The following is a 17692-nucleotide window of genomic DNA, read 5'->3' as shown; positions in this document are numbered from 1 at the left end:
TGCATGTCTCAGCTGTGGATGCCTGGCCATGGCTGTTGTGCTTGCTTTGGCATCTGCCATTCTTAGCAGCTTCTGAAGTTTCTGAAACCACTCAGATTGACAGCCAACAGTCTGTTATGGATGCTGTTTTCTGTGTCCCAGGTTCCTTCACCACACACATTAAGCATAGACTCACATTCAACATTAGCACTTTTTCACAAACTTACATTCAACATATACTTATTTATATTCTTACAAGCTTTTATTCTTAAGGAAACTCTACAGGACTATCCTAGCAAATGTACTTCTTATATTCATACAAGTTCATGTTCTTAAAGAAATTCTATAGGACTATCATTCAAATTTATATTCTCACTACATGTCTTAAAGGAATTTTATAGATCTATTTTACAAACTTATACTCATAAGAACTAGTAAGGAAACTTTTTATAGTGCTACTATAAGCAAATACCTAACTTGGAAAAAACCTAAAAGATTTCTTTACATTTACATTATTTTCCAACAAGACAGAGAGTAATTTTTCAAACTCACAGAAAGAATGAGAAGAAAAACCTTCTAAGGGGCATATCATACCTCTAAGTGACTTAGCTCTTTGAACAACATAGTGTCATTGTTAAGGCTGTAATCCTTGGTGTAAAGTTATTTTTCCTAGTCATCTTTCTCACCAGGCTCTCTTAGCTGTTCCTGAACTGACAGAGAATGCACTCAGGAGCAAACAGTTTCTAACTAGAGGCTGTCCCTTTACACAAATTCAAAACAGCTCCCTGTTCCATAATTCAGACAAATGTTCCTGTTACAATAGAACTTTTGGTTTGCTTTACAGAAAGCTTGGCTTTGGGATGAGGGTAAAATTACCATATTGAACTGCTGTAAAGCTCTTAGCAAAAATTTCTTGTGCAGCTATTAGGCAATATAAGGCATTTTCTAAAAGGAGCCTTTATGTCAGATCTGCTACTGATCAAAGGCAGAGCAGCTCCAAGCTCACAGTCCTTTTAGATTTTCATAGGAACTGACATTCAACAAACTCTAAAGACAATTTTCCTCCTTCTTAATTTTTTAAAAGCTGCATTTTAAGTTTACTATGAGCTTCTTTAAATGCTGTACATGTTTCTCTGGAATCTTAAATACAACTCAAACTCATAAGCTTTTTTTTTTTCCTTTAAAATTATCTCTTGTGAGGCAAGCTGTTTGTTTGTTTTCAACTTTTTGGAAAGTAAACGTAAGCTTTCTAGCAATGCTTGTGAAAGAAACTTCATTTTGAATTGAAAAAGTGATTCTGGGCAGGATTGCCATCTTTAGTGGAAAAACCACCTTTCCCAGAATGCATTTCTCTTATATCAGCCTGTAGCTAGAGTTTTCCTGCCTTGCCCACAGTCAGGACAAATCTTTGTCTATTGCCAGTCCCACAGCCGCTCAGACCCAACCAAGTCAACATAGAGACTTATATTGCTTCAATCTTTATGGCCATGGCAGGCTTTTTACTAACTGTTCTTATAGCTTACATTAATCCATTTCTACAAATCTATACCTTGCCACATGGCTCATAGCTTACCGGCATTTTTCACATGCTTCTTGTCCTGGTGGTGGCTGGCAGTGACTTCTGCTTTCCTATTCTTTTATTTCTCCTTTCTGTTAGTCCCGCCTATACTTCCTGCCTAGCCATAGCCAATCAGTTTTTATTTATTGACCAATCAGAGCAACACATTTGCCATACAGACCATCCCCCAGCACAGCCAAGTGCAGACCATCTCAGACACCTGCACTCAGGCCAATGGTCCTAATCATCCTCTAGGCACACCTGCTGGGTAAAGCCACAAGGAACCCGAGAACAGGCTCCCACAGGACATACAGAACATTCCACAGCATCAGCCTACTGTTGTAATCTACCTTTCAGACTCCATTTCCCACAAATCTTTTTGGCTCTGGAAGTCAACTTCTGGTTCCCTTTTACCAGGCTTGTTTTCATGCTTCTAGCCTGGGAGGTTTGAGTCAAGTTTTTTGTTTTGTTTTGTTTTCCACTTTTTCAGCATGGGAGATGGAGAGATTTCTTTTCTCCCTGAGCTGCCCTAGCTAGGTGATTTTCTTTCATCTGATACTGGCCCCAGATCAGATTCACACATGCCCCATTAGTGTGCACAGAGGGGAGCATCCCTAATACCAAAATTCTCTCTGAGCTTGTTCATTTGCCTCAGCTAGTCAGTGAAAAGGAACAAAAGCAATTAAAGCAGACCTTTCCTGCAGCTCCTTCAGAGAGACTTTTCCTGAAAGATCTTTATCTAGTCCTGGTTGTTCCTTCCTTCCAGAAGCAGAGCTTCAGATGCCTCAGGCTGCAGTTCTGTTCCTCTGTTAGCTGCCTCTGGAGGTAGGAGTTTTACTCTGTTTCTGTTTTCAGGGTCTGTGTAGTTTGTGTTCATAAATCAAGTCTGCTTTTCATCAAGGGAGGTTTTTGTAATCCCTAAGCTCACATTAGGACAAGTGTACTTCCCTAATTAGACCTTTCTCCTGGATTAGTTCCCCAGTGGTTTGTGTTCATCTGTCTGTGCACTCTCAGACAGTAGCTTATTCACAGAGGCAACAACCCCTGAGGGCTTCACTCCCTCACCTCACTGGGAGTCAGTGGGGGAAACCAAAAGTGCTTGAAACAAAGCTTTTCTCAGAAAGGTCCTTTCTCTGATAGAAAAGAGTTTTACTCCTGGATAGTTCTTCATTCTGTCCTGGCTCAGATCTTCCCCCCGGATAGAGTTTCTGATGCTGCCTCTACTGCTGCTGCAGATAGGGCTCAGCTTTATTGCTTTCTCCAAGCCAGGAACTTCCTCAAGCTGCCCTGCACTTTCTCGAGCATCTTTGGTTAGGTTCTAATTGTGGAGGGATTTTTGATCACCCTTTACTGGCTAGAAGAGTCAGAACTTGGAGACCCCAGCCACTTCCTGAGACTTAGAGACCGGCCCCCAGCTCCCATCCTGCCCCTCGACTTCCCTTCTGGACCAGAGGTGAGTATCAGAGCCCAACCGGGACCCCATCCCTGGACACCAGCCACTCTGGGAAGACCTGGCCAACTTGGCCCCAGGTTCTGGCCACTGGGTAGGTCCCCTTCTAGCCCCACCAGTAGGGATCCCCTTTTCCAAGCCCCCCGGCATCCCTTGCAATCTCCGTGCCTTGCCCCCACGCCCATATGCCCAAGACCCCAGCCACTTCCTGAGACTTAGAGACCAGCCCCCAGCTCCCATCCTGCCCCCATCTTCCTTCTGGACCAGAGATGAGTATCCGGGCCCAACCCGGACCCCATCCCTGGGCACCAGCCACTCTGGGAAGACCTGCCCAACTTGGCCCCAGGTTCTGGCCACCAGGCAGATCCCCTCCTAGCCCCACCGGGAGAGATCCCCTTTTCCAAGCCCCCCAGCAGCCCCTGTAATCTCCATGCCTTGCCCCCACGCCCATCTGCCCGAGAACCCAGCCACCTGCTGAGACTTAGAGACTGGCCCCCAGCTCCCATCCTGCTCCCAACTTCCCTTCTGGACCAGAGACTTTCAGTCCAGATAAGAGCTTCCATCCTGCCCCAGAGTTCCCATTTGGAAAAGAGAACTCCCTTTTGGACAAGAGAGAGAGACTTCCTGAATCTGTCAGCTCTTTCTGAACCAAGTACAATGATAAGACCAAGAAGGAACCACAAGGAGATGGGCAGACGTCAAGGCAGAAGTACATACAACCCCAAAGAAGAGAAGTACACACACACTACCACAAAAAATAACAGGGATGAACAATCACTGGTTGTTAATATCCCTTAATATCAACGGACTTAATTCACCTATAAAAAGACATAGACTTACAGAATGGATACGAAAGCAGGACACATCTTTCTGCTGCATACAAGAAACACATCTCAAATTCAAAGACAGACACTACCTAAGAATAAAAGGCTTGGAAAAGAATTTCCAATCAAATGGTCTGAAGAAACAAGAGGGTGTAGCCATTCTGATATCCAACAAAATAGACTTCAAAATAAAATCAATCAAAAGAAATCAAGAAGGGCATTACATCCTCATCACAGGAATGATCCACCATGATGAAGTTTCAATTCTGAACATTTATGCCCCAAACACAAGGGCACCCACATATGTAAAAGAAACATTACTAAAGCTTAAACCACATATAAAACCCCACACATTAATAGTGGGAGATCTCAACACCCCACTTTCACCACTGGACAGATTTCCCAAATCGAAACTTAACAGAGAAATAAAGGACTTAACTGATGTCATGACCCAATTGGACCTAATAGATATCTACAGAACATTCCATCCTAATAAGAAAGAATATACCTTCTTCTAAGCACCCCATGGAACTTTCTCTAAAATCAACCACATACTTGGCCATAAAGCAAATCTCAACAGATACAAAACAATTAGAATAACTTCCTGTGTACTATCAGACCACTATGGTTTAAAGTTAGATTTCAACAACAACAAAAACTACAGAAAACCTACAATCTCATGGAAACTGAATAATGCTCAACTGAATCACCAATGGATTATGGAAGAAATAAAGAAAGAAATTAAAGACTTCCTAGAGATCAATGAAAATGAAGACACCACATACCCAAACTTATGGGACACTATGAAAGCAGTGTTAAGAGGGAAATTCATAGCACTAAATGCCCACATAAAGAAGTTGGAGAAATCCCACACTAGTGACTTAACAGCACATCTGAAAGCTCTAGAACAAGAAGAAGCAACGTCCCCCAGGAAGAATAGACGCCAGGAAATTATCAAAGTGAGAGGTGAAATTAATAAATTAGAAACTAAGAGAATAAAACAACAAATTAATGAAACAAAGAGTTGGTTCTTTGAGAAAATCAACAAGATAGACAAGCCCTTATCCAAACTAACCAAAAGACACAGAGAGAGAGAATCCAAATCAACAAAATCAGAAATGAAAAGGGGGACATAACAACAGACATTGAGGAAATCCAGAGAATTATAAGGTCATATTTCAAAAACCTCTACTCCACAAAACTGGAAAACCTAAAAGAAATGGACATTTTTCTGGATAGGTACCACATACCTAAGTTAAATCAAGACCAGATAAACTATTTAAATAGTCCAATAACCCCTAAGGAAATAGAAACAGTCATTAAAAGTCTCCCAACCAAAAAAAATCCAGGACCAGATGGTTTCAGCGCAGAATTCTACCAGATCTTCAAAGAAGATTTAATACCAATACTCTCTAAATTGTTCCACATAATAGAAACAGAAGAAACATTACCGAACTCCTTCTATGAGGCTACAATTACCCTGATTCCTAAACCAAACAAGGATGCAACAAAGAAAGAGAACTACAGACCGATCTCCCTCATGAACATTGATGCAAAAATACTCAATAAAATACTGGCAAACAGACTCCAAGAACACATCAGAACAATTATCCACCATGACCAAGTAGGCTTCATCCCAGGGATTCAAGGATGGTTCAACATATGAAAGTCCATCAATATAATACACCATATAAACAAACTCAAAGAAAAAAAAACCACATGATCATCTCACTAGATGCAGAAAAGGCATTTGACAAAATCCAACACCCCTTCATGATAAAAGTCTTGGAGCGATCAGGAATACAGGGAACATACCTAAACATAATAAAGGCAATTTACAGCAAGCCAACAGCCAACATCAAATTAAATGGAGAGAAACTCAAAGCAATTCCACTAAAATCAGGAACGAGGCAAGGCTGTCCACTCTCCCCATACTTATTCAATATAGTACTTGAAGTTCTAGCCAGAGCAATAAGACAACATAAGGAGATTAAGGGGATACAGATTGGAAAGGAAGAAGTCAACCTTTCCCTATTTGCAGATGACATGATAGTATACTTGAGTGACCCCATAGATTCCACCCAGGAATTTATAAAGCTTATAAACACCTTCAGCAACATAGCAGGATACAAGATCAACTCAAAAAAATCAGTAGCCCTCCTATATACAATGGACAAAGAAGCTGAGAAGGCAATTAGGGATACATCACCCTTTACAATAGCCACAAATGACATAAAATACCTTGGGGTAACACTAAGCAAGTGAAGGACCTATATGACAAGAACTTTAAGTCCCTGAAAAAAGAAATTGAAGATGTCAGAAAATGGAAAGATCTACCATGCTCATGGATAGGCAGGGTTAACATAGTAAAAATGGCAATCTTACCAAAAGCAATCTACAGATTCAATGCAATCCCCATCAAAATACCAACACAATTCTTCACAGACCTGGGAAGAATAATACTCAACTTCATATGGAAAAACAAAAAAACCAGGATAGCCAAAAGAATCCTGTACAATAAAACAACTTCTGGAGGCATCACAATCCCTGACTTCAAGCTCTACTATAGAGCTACAGTAATAAAAACAGCTTGGTATTGGCATAAAAACCGACATGTGGACCAATGGAATCGAATTGAAGACCCTGACATTAACCCACACACCTATGAACATATAATTTTTGACAAAGAAGCCAAAAGTGTACAATGGAAAAAAGAAAGCATTGTCGACAAATGGTGCTGGCATAACTGGATATCAACGTGTAGAAAGCTGCAAATAGATCCATATCTGTCACCGTGTACAAAACTTAAGTCCAAGTGGATCAAAGACCTCAACATAAATCCAGCTACTCTGAACCTGCTAGAAGAGAAAGTAGGAAGTAGTCTTGAACGCATTGGCATAGGAGATCACTTCCTAAATATAACACCAGTAGCACAGACACTGAGACAAACAATCAATCAATGGGACCTCTTGAAACTGAGAAGATTTTGTAGAGCAAAGGATACGGTCAACAAGGCAAAGCGACAGCCTACAGAATGGGAAAAGATCTTCACCAACCCCCCATGTGACAGAGGACTGATATCCAGAATATATAAGGAAATCAAAAAATTAGACATCAAAACGACCAACAGTCCAATTGAGAAATGGGTTTTAGAACTAAACAGAGAATTCTCAACAGAAGAAACTCAAATGGCTGAAAGACATTTAAGGAATTGCTCAACATCCCTAATCATCAGGGAAATGCAAATCAAAATGACTCTGAGATACCACCTTATGCCTGTCAGAATGGCTAAGATCAAAAACACTGAAGACACTTTATGCTGGAGAGGATGTGGAACTAGGGGAACTCTCCTCCACTGCTGATGGGAATGCAAGCTTGTACAACCACTTTGGAAGTCAATATGGCACTTTCTTAGAAAATTGGGAATCAATCTCCCCCAAGATCCAGCTATACCACTCCTGGGCATATACCCAAGAAATGCTCAATCATAACACAAGAGCACTTGCTCAGCTATGTTCATATGAGCATTGTTTGTAATAGCCAAAACCTGGAAACAACCTAGATGCCCTTCAACTGAAGAATGGATAAATAAATTGTGGCACATATACACAATGGAATACTACTCAGCAGAGAAAAACAATGACATCATGAGGTTTGCAGGCAAATGGATGGATCTAGAAAAAATCATCCTGAGTGAGGTAACCCAGACTCAGAAAGACAAATATGGTATGTACTCACTCATAGGAAAATGCGAGATGTGGAACAAGGATGACTGGACTGCTACTCACATCACCAGTGAGGCTACCTGGAAAACGGGACCCCAAAAAAGACACGGAGAAATGGATGAGATCTACATGAACAGCCTGGTCATGAGTGGGGGCAATGAAGGGCTACAGTCGAGGGAAAGAGAGCGGGAGATCCTAGCTGGAACAAGAAAAGAGAGGGAGAACAAGTAATAGGAGACCATGGTAAATGAAGACCACATGAGAAGGTTAGGAAGCAGAGAGCTAGGGAGGCCCATGGAGATCCACAAAGATACCCCCGCAAAAGACTGCTGGCAATGGTCAAGAGACGGCCAGGACTGATCTATTCTGGTGATGGGATGGCCAAACACCCTGATAGCTGTGCCATAAACCCCATCCAAGGACTGAGGAATCTGGATGCAGACATCCACGGCTGGGCCCCTGGTGGAGAGCTGGGAGTCTAATTAGTGAGAAAAAGGAGGGTTTATATGAGCGAGAATTGTTGAAGCCAAGGTTGGATAAAGCACAGGGACAAATAACCAAATGAATGGAAGCACATGAACTATGAACCAAAGGCTGAGGGGCCCCCAACTGGATCAGGCCCTCTGAATGGGTGAGACAGTCATTTGGCTTGATCTGTTTGGGAGGCAGCTGTGCGGTGGTGCCAGGTTCTGGACTCGTTGCATGAGTTCGCTATTTGAATCCTGGGACTTATGCAGGGACGCTTGGCTCGGTCTGGGAGGGGGGCACTGGACCTACCTGGACTGAGTCTATCAGGTGGATCCCGGTCCTCGGGGGAGACCTTGATCTGGAGGAGGTGGGAATGGAGGGAGGGAGAGGGGGGCAGGAGGGGGTGAGCAGGGGAATCTGTGGCTATTTTGTGGAACTGAATGGTGTTGTAAAAGAAAAAAAAAAAAAGAAGAAGAGTCAGAACTTTAGCAGAGAGGATTTGCCCTGTTCTAAGAGGTTTGTTGTTTTTTTCTTAGAGTGAACCACAGGTGAATTCCTGCACTAATATCTCCAGGCGATTCTTACTTTTTGTCCTTACAGAAAGAGAAACGGAGAACGTTCTGAAAGCTTTTCAGTTTTTTAGACAGACACTAAGTATTTTAAAGAAAGCTTTTAGCTTGAGAGAAACACAACCAAGATTTTTACTAGAAAGTTTTTAGCTTGAGAGAGGCCAATTTTTGCCAAGACTTCTAAACTTTGGTTTATTTCAACCACGTTTTTTACCTCTGGGAGAATTACTTTCTTCTGCCACTAGAGAACAACAGCTACCAATAGGAATCTCTTTTCTGCCCAATAAGCTTAAGGAAGAGCTTTTTCTGCCTGTTAAACTCAAAGAAGAGCTTTTTTTCTTCCCAGTTTGTGGTCATAGCCCTAAAATTAGAAAATTAAAGACTTGATTTCTCTGTCTTGTAGCTTAATATATTATAAGTTTTTCTTATGCTATTTTTCTAAATTTTTCTACACTGCCTTACTCTAAGTATCTTCCTGCACTGTATTGCTACACTCTACCTTCCTTATATTTGATACATAGAAATTAAGAGAGAGAGAGAGAGAGAGAGAGAGAGAGAGAGAGAGAGAGAGAGAGAGAGAGAGAGAGAGAAATCTTGACAGAGAAGATTCTATGCTGCAGCCTTATACTCAAACATCTTTCCAGGCCATTTTTTCTTTTTCTCTTGAGGATAACACCCCTTGCCCTATTTAACTTCTTTCACTACAAAACCAGGTCAGACCCTCTTTACCTGGAAGGGCCTAACTCTTTCTTTCACCTAGCACTTTGGATATTTCTGTTTGTCTTAATCCCTGTTCAATGGTTACATCTGTGGTGGTCCATTCCTCACCCCCACATTTCCCCCAGAGTACTCTTGAGTAGGAGCAGCAGGAAATATTAGTTAGAAGGATAGAGAGGAGAGAAACAGAAAAAAAATGCAGGATAGCCTCATAGGGCCTCGATCCTAATCCACAGGGCCTTGACTGTCTCTAACCTACGGTATTTAAGGGAATGCCAAGAGGTGGAGCACAAGACCTCACCCCAGCACAGCGAAGTGCAGACGTTCTCAAACACCTGCAGTCAGGCTCGTGGTCCAATCATTCTCTCTATAAAGACCTGCATGGTAAAGTCCCTAGGAAACCTGAAAATGGGCTCCAACACCCTTCCCTTTGGGAGCCATTTTCTTTTAAACCATCACATTCTACTCACTGGCCTCAACAATTGTAACAAATTAATGCAAAATACTTTCAGTCCAACTTCAAAAGTCCCCATAGTCAGTAACACTACCAAACTCATTAAAAAGTCTGAACTTCAAAGTCTCTTCTGAGATTCATTTAATATCTTAACTCTAATCACCTGTAAAAATCAAAATACAAAGTCAGATAATATACTTCCATCATGAAATGATGGCACAGGATATACATTACCATTCCAAAATGTAGAGAAGGGAGCACAATGAGGAAATATTGGACCAAAGCAAGATCAAAAACCAGCTGAGCAAACTCCAAACTCTGTATCTCTATGTCTGATGTCAGAAAGCACTTCAGATCACCAACCGTGTTCAACTTGGTTAACTGCAACACACTTCTTTCTCTTGGGCCATTTGCACTCCCTGTTATCAGCTCCCCTATGCAGGTATTGCAAGGCTCTGGCATCCCCAACATCATAGAGCCTCCAACGCAATCCAGGCTACAACTTCAAAGCTTCTCACAATGTCCTCTCTAGGCCTCCAGTCAGGGACAACACTGACACATGTCTGGACTCAGTGACTTTCTTTTTCACATGGGCAATTTCCACTGCTCCTTTCTTCTGTCCTTAATTACAGAACTATATGAATGGAGCTGCCAATTTCTGCTGCTTCCTGGGACTGGAACATGCACCCCATCATTTAAATACATCTACACCAATTTTCTGTTTTCAATGAGTACCTTCACACCTAAATTTGGGTGTTCTGAAACTTACTCTTTGACCAGGCTGGCCTCAAACTGAGAGTTTTGCTAGCCTCTGCCTTCCAGGTGCTAGGATTAAAGGCATGTACCATCACACCTGGATCTAAGCTTTTCTTAAATTCCTTTTTACAAGTTGGAAACTTAGCTGGGTGGGATCTTGCCCTGAGGTCATCACTCCATTTATACCATTTCTAAATCTGTTTATCTCTTTGCGCAGCTTGCACCTTTTTATTATGAATCTTTATTAGAGTTACCACTAATAACCACAGGACAGAGTCTATACTAGGCTGTTTTCAGATTTTTTTTTCTGCCAGTGGAATTAATCCAAATTATTTTATATCTCTTCACTTTAGCCTCAGGCAGACTCCTCTGACAAGGGCAAAAATCAAGCACATTCTTTGCCAAATTATCAAAAGAATAATCTCTTGTCCATATATTAATATTCTTCTATTCTGTAATGTCTTGAGCAAGGCCCCAGAGGTACATCAAATCATACTAAGTATCACCATGTTCCATGATCATATTGGTACAGCCCATTAAGCAGGATTTAAAGTTTTCAACTGCTTTTCTAATCCACTGTTCCAAGGTCCATATTTCATGAAACAAAATCATGGTCAGGTCTATCACAGCATTACCTCAGTCCCTACCGACTTCTGTCTTAGTTATAGTTTCTATTTCTGTGAAGAGACACCATGACCACAGCAAGTATTGTAAACAAAAACATTTAATTCTGGTGCCTCACAATTCTGAGGTTTAGTTCATTATCATAATGGTGGGAGGCAAGGGAGCATGGAGGCAGACCTGGTGCTAGAGTAAGAGCTGAGAGTCTTCACATATTGACTCACAGGCAACAGGAACTGGATATTATCTTGAGAATATGTAATATGTGAGCCTTCAAAGCCTGCCTCCACAGTGATACACTTCCTCCAATAAGGCCACACCTACTCCAACAAGGCCTTGGCTTCTAATAGTCCAATCCCTTTGGTGGCCATTTTCTTTCAAAACATCATACCCTCTAAACTATTTTTCATGCTCCACTTTCTTGTAATGTCTCATTCTGTCCTTTTTTCCAGTAGTGATATCAATCCTTGATGGTAAAGCATTTTTAATAGATAAAGAAGAAGGATGGATCTTGTTTTCTAATCCATTCTGTTAATCTGTGTCCTTTTATTGGGGAATTGAAACTATTCTGTTGAGAGTTTTCCATGAACAATGGCTATTCATTCCTGTTATTTTGTTATAGTAGTGTGGATTTTTCTACAAGTTCTGATATGTCTCTCTGGAGATATTTATTCCCTTTTTCACCTTAGGTGTGGTTAACCTCTTCAGACTGAAGTTTTCCTTCTATTGCCTTCTGTAGAGTTGGAGGTATATATAAATATTGCTTACATTTGATTTTATCATGGAATTTTTGTATTTCTCCCTTTTTTTCTGATTGAAAGGACTCCTGGGTATAGCAGTCTGTGTCTCTTAATGTTTGCATCTATTTAGGCCCTTCTGCATTTTAGAGTCTCCCTTTAGAGGACAGGTGTTATTCTAATGGGCGTGAATTTGTATATTATTAGTCTTTTCCCCTTACAGCTTTCAATAATCCTTCATTTTTCTGTGCACTTACTGTTTGATTATTATGTGTTGATGGTAATTTCTTTTATGGTCCAGTCTTATTTGGTGTTCTTCATGCTTCTTGTAACTTTAAGGCCCTCTGTCTTTAGGATGAGGACATTTTCTTCTATTATTTTGTTGAAAATATTTTTTGACCTTAGCCTGACTCTAGTCTTCTTCCTTTATTTCTATTAAGCATAGATTTTTTTCACACTGTCTTACATTTCCTGGATTTTCCCATATATGTTTTTCAGGTAACATTTCCTTTAACTGAAGAATCTCCAATGATAGGAGTCAGAGAAGTAGTACAGGCCCCTGCAATAGGATCTTTTTTTTTTCTAATTGAATGTTGATTTTTTTTCAGTTTTTTTGTGGAATTGAGTCCCTTAACATTGAGTTATTATCAAAAGATGGGTACTAATTCTTGATTTTTTTTTATTTTTGGTTCTATATGTGAGAGTTGTTTTTTTTTTTAATTGATTAAAATTTATTCCTATTTAACTACAGTCACTTAGAGCCATTTAATCTTGTTTTAAATAGAAAATACAGGCCAAAAAAGTACAACAAAGAAACTGTGGTAGTTTGAACAGCCATATCCTCTACGGGCTCATATATTAAATGCATGGTCATTAGTGAGTGGCCCTGTTTGACAGGAATTAGGAGGTGTTGCCTTTTAGGAACAGGGGTCACCTTGTTGGAGGAGGAATGTTATTGGGTATAGGCTCTGTCATTTCAGAAGACCAAGCCAGGCCCAGAGGCTCTCTGTTTCTCTCTCTCATCCTGCTATCTATGGGTTTCAATGTGGAACTCCCAGTAACTTCTACAATGTCATGATTGCCTCCATGCTACCACACAACCTGTCATTCTGTAAATGAACTAAACTTCTGAGATTGTAAGCCAAGGCTAATTAATTTTTTCCTTTATAAGTGTTGCCATGGTGTCTCTTAACTGCAGTAGCATACTCATTAAGACAATAACCAGTTGATTATATTTTTTCCAATATCATTTCCATTTATACTTCTTGGCTACAAATATAAACAAAGGAATGTTATTCATAATATTTTTATTATTTACTTTTTGAGATTATAATATAATTACATCATTTCCTCCTTTTTCATTTCCCCCTCTGAATCTTCTAATATACCTACTGCTGATTTTATTCAAATTCATTCATGGCCTGTATGGTCATTAATTTTTTTACATATATATGTGTTTATACACACAGAGTTACACACACAAACACACACACAAGTACAATTTGCTCAGTATGCATATTTTTACTTGAAATTACATTTTCAGGGCTGATCATTGGTAAATGATCATTTAATAATCAATTGATGTGTTCATTCATGGGAAAGAGTGTCACAGAAAATGACACAGAGACTTATTATTAATTATAAAAGAGCACCCTACTACTTAGACTTGTCCCCCCCCAGCTCCTATAACATATTAACCCTTTGTCTCTTAATCTAATTTATTTTATGTGACTCAATTGTCTTTACTCTGTAATGTCCATCCTGCTTTCTCTCCATCTGGCTGGTGACCCTGCCTTTCTTATTCCCAGCACTCTCTCTGTACAGAAATCCCTGCTCTAACTCTTACTAGCTATTGGTCATTTAGCTTTTTATCAAACCACAGTGACACATCTTCATACAGTGTAAAGGAATATTCCACAATATCCCCTCCTACTTTTTCTAAATAAAAAAAAGGTTTTAACTCTAACACAGTAAGATTATATACAATAAGAACAATATCAGGTAAGAATAACATTCACAATTTCCTGTCCATTTGTATTTGTCAAATTTAGAGAAAATACTCAATTTTCTGTCCTATCTTAGTCCAGTTTTATACCTAAACCATTTTGGTCATAACCTGTGTTAACATCCTAAGAATATCTTTTTAGACCTTAAAACATCTTTTTGGAAAAACAGTTTAAGCTTTTATGTTTCTCAACCTTATAAACTTTATGCCTCTTATGTAAGTTTCTTTTCTGAATTTAGTAACAAAGGAAATTGTAAAACTATAACTATCTATATCATAGACTCAAAAAGGATAGAATATTAATTGACTAAACATGAAGTGTAGAGAAATCAACTTCTAAAACTAAGAGAAATGACAGAAACAGCTGGCTGCCAATCAGTCACCCAAGGTTCCTCTGTAAAGTTGGGTAATTCATCTTTGGCCTACAGGCCTAGCACATGTCACAGACTTTTCTGTAAAGCAGGAATTTTGAAGGATTCTCCTTCTTTGTCTTGACAAAGTTTGGCAGACACTTTCCTTTGTATACATCTTATCCAGTTTGGAGATTGCACTGTCAGCAGTTGAGGAAAGGGCAGTTTCTTATCCAAATAGCTATCTTTGCCACAAAGAAAGCAAACTACATATGGAGGTTCTTCAATATCCATCATCCTTTTCTGCAGTAAATTGATGCTGACAGGCACAGACATGTCTCACTGTCAAAAAAATCCTTATGTTATTAAAACATTTCAAATGCCATATTCTGTAGGTCACCTATCTACCTAAAATATATTTCTGTATCAACTTGAAACATAGATACCATCATTTTATAAATTTGATTTTTATAGAGTATTATTAACCCATATTACTTTATTATGCTAAATATCTTTCAAGGATGAAAACTTGACATTACTATTACAAATGAGCTGCATATGTACAGTACAAGAATAGAAACATATATACAGTATAACAAAAATAATGTTAATTTGTATCAATAAACAAAAATATCTTAAACAATATAGTAGAAACATAAAGTATAGATGCAGTATAACAAAAACAACCTTAAATTTGTATTAATATACAAAAATTCATAACTGTGAAATATTTGAGACTAGACATTTTCAAAAGTAGACTCAACAATCCATCCTTTTATCCCATGATTTCTATACTATATTCCCTCTTTCCCTTCAGAAAGAGATTCCTGAATCTAATCACCTTTCTTTAGTTTTTTCCCTGGCCATGTCAAGCAGCAATATGTAACTAACCCCCCAAATGATGACAAACATCCATAACCCATTGAATGGCCAAAAAACACCCACCTACCTCTTGGGAAAGTTAACATCATATTCTGTATACTGCATCCTGTTTTCTGGGGGTGATGGCCTCATTGGAGGACCCTGAGAAAATTAGGATAATGCTCAAGTCCTAATTAGAATAGTCTGTGAGTCTTAACATCCCAACCAGCAAACTTGAAGCTGTTCTGGTTGCAGAACTCTGAAGAAATGGCAAGAGAGGTATTATGAAAGGCTGGATCACCTGGACCACCCATTTTCATTTCAAGATCCCCTTGTTCTGAAAACACACAAACTTTCAAAGTAACATATATATCTACATTAACAAAAGTAAAGAATGTGCAGTGTGTACAAAGCAGGCAAAAATGATTTTTTTGTTTTATATTTAAGCAGGTAAAATATCATCATTATGTTGGGTTTTTTAGGTTTATTTCCTGATGTCGGTAACTAGGATTTTCAAACAGTGTCCCCTGATGAAATGTAATCTCTATCAATCTTCAATGAATCCACAGCCTTTATTTTCTGTGGAAACAAAAGCATAACCTCTTCCCCAATGCAACATATATTTACTTCCATTTTGAAGTTAACACATTTATAAAATATATAAATTGGTTCAGTTTTGCAGTTTCCATAATCCAATGTTCTCAGCAGCTATTGTTCATGCCTCAGCAATCAAAAAATTTAAAGTCAACAAAACACTACATAGAATCCAGAATCTTTGTATATTTTCTCTCTATACATGGCTTATGGTTTTATATTATTTTATTTTCCTTTAAAGACTTATTTTATTATTTATGAACTATTTTTCCTTTGACTGTCTATACTCATTTTCTTTTCTTTTGAACCCTTCACAGGTTTTTTTTAAACACACTGTAACCTGTTTAGAGATCTTTTCCTTTCTGGATGTGTCTTTATTGAGCTTCTTAAACTGCTATGTCATCCAATGGTGTGGCTCATTGCTGGAGACACAACCAAACACAAACTACCTGTTCTTCTGGTTCTTAGAATGTTTACATCCCCTCCCCTGCAATGGTCCCTGAGTTTTAATTTCAGGAGTTATATTGTAGATGTAACCTTGAGACAGGGATACAAAACTCTTCCTTTCAGTTGGTTGTAGTTTTCTGTAGTGGTCTCTGTCTGTTTCCTTCATAAGGGTTGGTTGCTTTACATTTCTTTGGTGAAAAGAACAAAGATTTAGAGTATAGTTAGGGGTTATGCTGATTTAGTAAAATGAGGCTTGTAGGTGCCCTTCCAACATCCATAGGTTCGTTAGCCATGGGTCGTATTTAGGTTTACATTACCAGTTATGGTTTATCTCTTGTTGATCAGATCTTAAGTCTAAGTAGACAATTGTTGGCTATCAGCATGATCTACATGCCTCTATTGCAGCTTTCATGTTATTTTGTCATGCTGATATTTTGTGTGGTTCACACTTTTATGAGATGCATGGTACCTTTGCTCCTTTGAAATCTTACATATCACTGAATATAAAAATATAGATTCTTGCTTTCTTTAAAATGAATAGCAGAAAGAGCAATGTATTGTTCTCTCCATTTGCTATATTTTTTATTTTTGCTCTGTATTATCTTTGTTTTTTATTGAAAATGAAGTCCTCTCTCATACAATATATTCAGACCACACTTTCCCCTCTCTCCACTGCTCCCAGCTCATCCCAACCTATCCTCTCCCTCAGATCTACTCCCTTCATTTTTTCTTCAGAAAAGAGTGTGCCTATAAGAGTCAAAAATTCCAACAGGACAAAACAAGATACACTAAAACATGGCAAAAGCCTTCATATAGAGGCACATATGTGCTTAGATTAGGAGCTAGAAACCTCAGAAGAGAGAGAATGTTCAAGGTTTATATAATGGATCTAGGTTAGTTCATTCAATATTTTCTTCTAGTTTTATCCAATTTTCTGCAAATTTCATTTATTAAACAACTGAATATTTTTTCTTTTTTTAAAGTTATAATATAGTTACATCATTTTCTGCCTTACATTTCTTCATCTAAACATTCACAAAAAGCTTTCCTGACTTTTTCAAATCTATGGCCTCTTCTTCATTGTTATTACAGGCATATATGTATGTGTACATACTCTCTATATAACTTGTTCAGTCTTTATGTTATTTGTATGTATGTTTTCAGTGCTGACCATTTGGTATTGGATAACTGATATGTGTGCTTTTTCCAAGGGAAGACTATTTTTCCCACTTTCAGCCTTCATTCATTCAATGTAGTTTTTTTGTGTGTGAGGTTTGGGCCTTAAAGTCTCTTCCTGAACTACTTTGTAATGTCTATTAGCATTTTCCTTGTTCAGTTTATGTTTATGCATCACATTGGTAAGACATAAGAGTTTAGCTCCTGATACTGGGATACACAATCTCAGCAAAAAAAAAAAAAAAAAAAAAAAAAAAAAAAAAAAAAAAAAACTCTGATCCTCTGCCTTTCACAGTCTTTTAGCCCCCTATTCTGCATGTTCTCTGAGCCTTAGATATGGGAATTGTTTTGTAGATGTATCAGACATGACTAGGCTCCAGAATTCTCCCATTTGATTAGTT

At 38.8% G+C, this 17692-nt stretch overlaps 1 protein-coding gene across 1 annotated transcript in view; it reads right to left on the bottom strand.

The window, feature by feature from the left end:
- Positions 1-17692, bottom strand: part of LOC143270500 (vomeronasal type-2 receptor 116-like) — a 71648-nt gene extending 53956 nt beyond the window's left edge. The window contains exon 1 of the mRNA XM_076560665.1: positions 15163-17692. The gene's annotated coding sequence lies outside the window, so the exon portion shown is untranslated. The remainder of the gene's footprint in view (positions 1-15162) is intronic.

This window comes from Peromyscus maniculatus, chromosome 23 (genome assembly GCF_049852395.1).
Source record: "Peromyscus maniculatus bairdii isolate BWxNUB_F1_BW_parent chromosome 23, HU_Pman_BW_mat_3.1, whole genome shotgun sequence".
NCBI classification, from domain to species: domain Eukaryota; kingdom Metazoa; phylum Chordata; class Mammalia; order Rodentia; family Cricetidae; genus Peromyscus; species Peromyscus maniculatus.
Note: the sequence above shows the minus strand (reverse complement) of the source record. Positions and strands in the feature narration are given on the sequence as shown.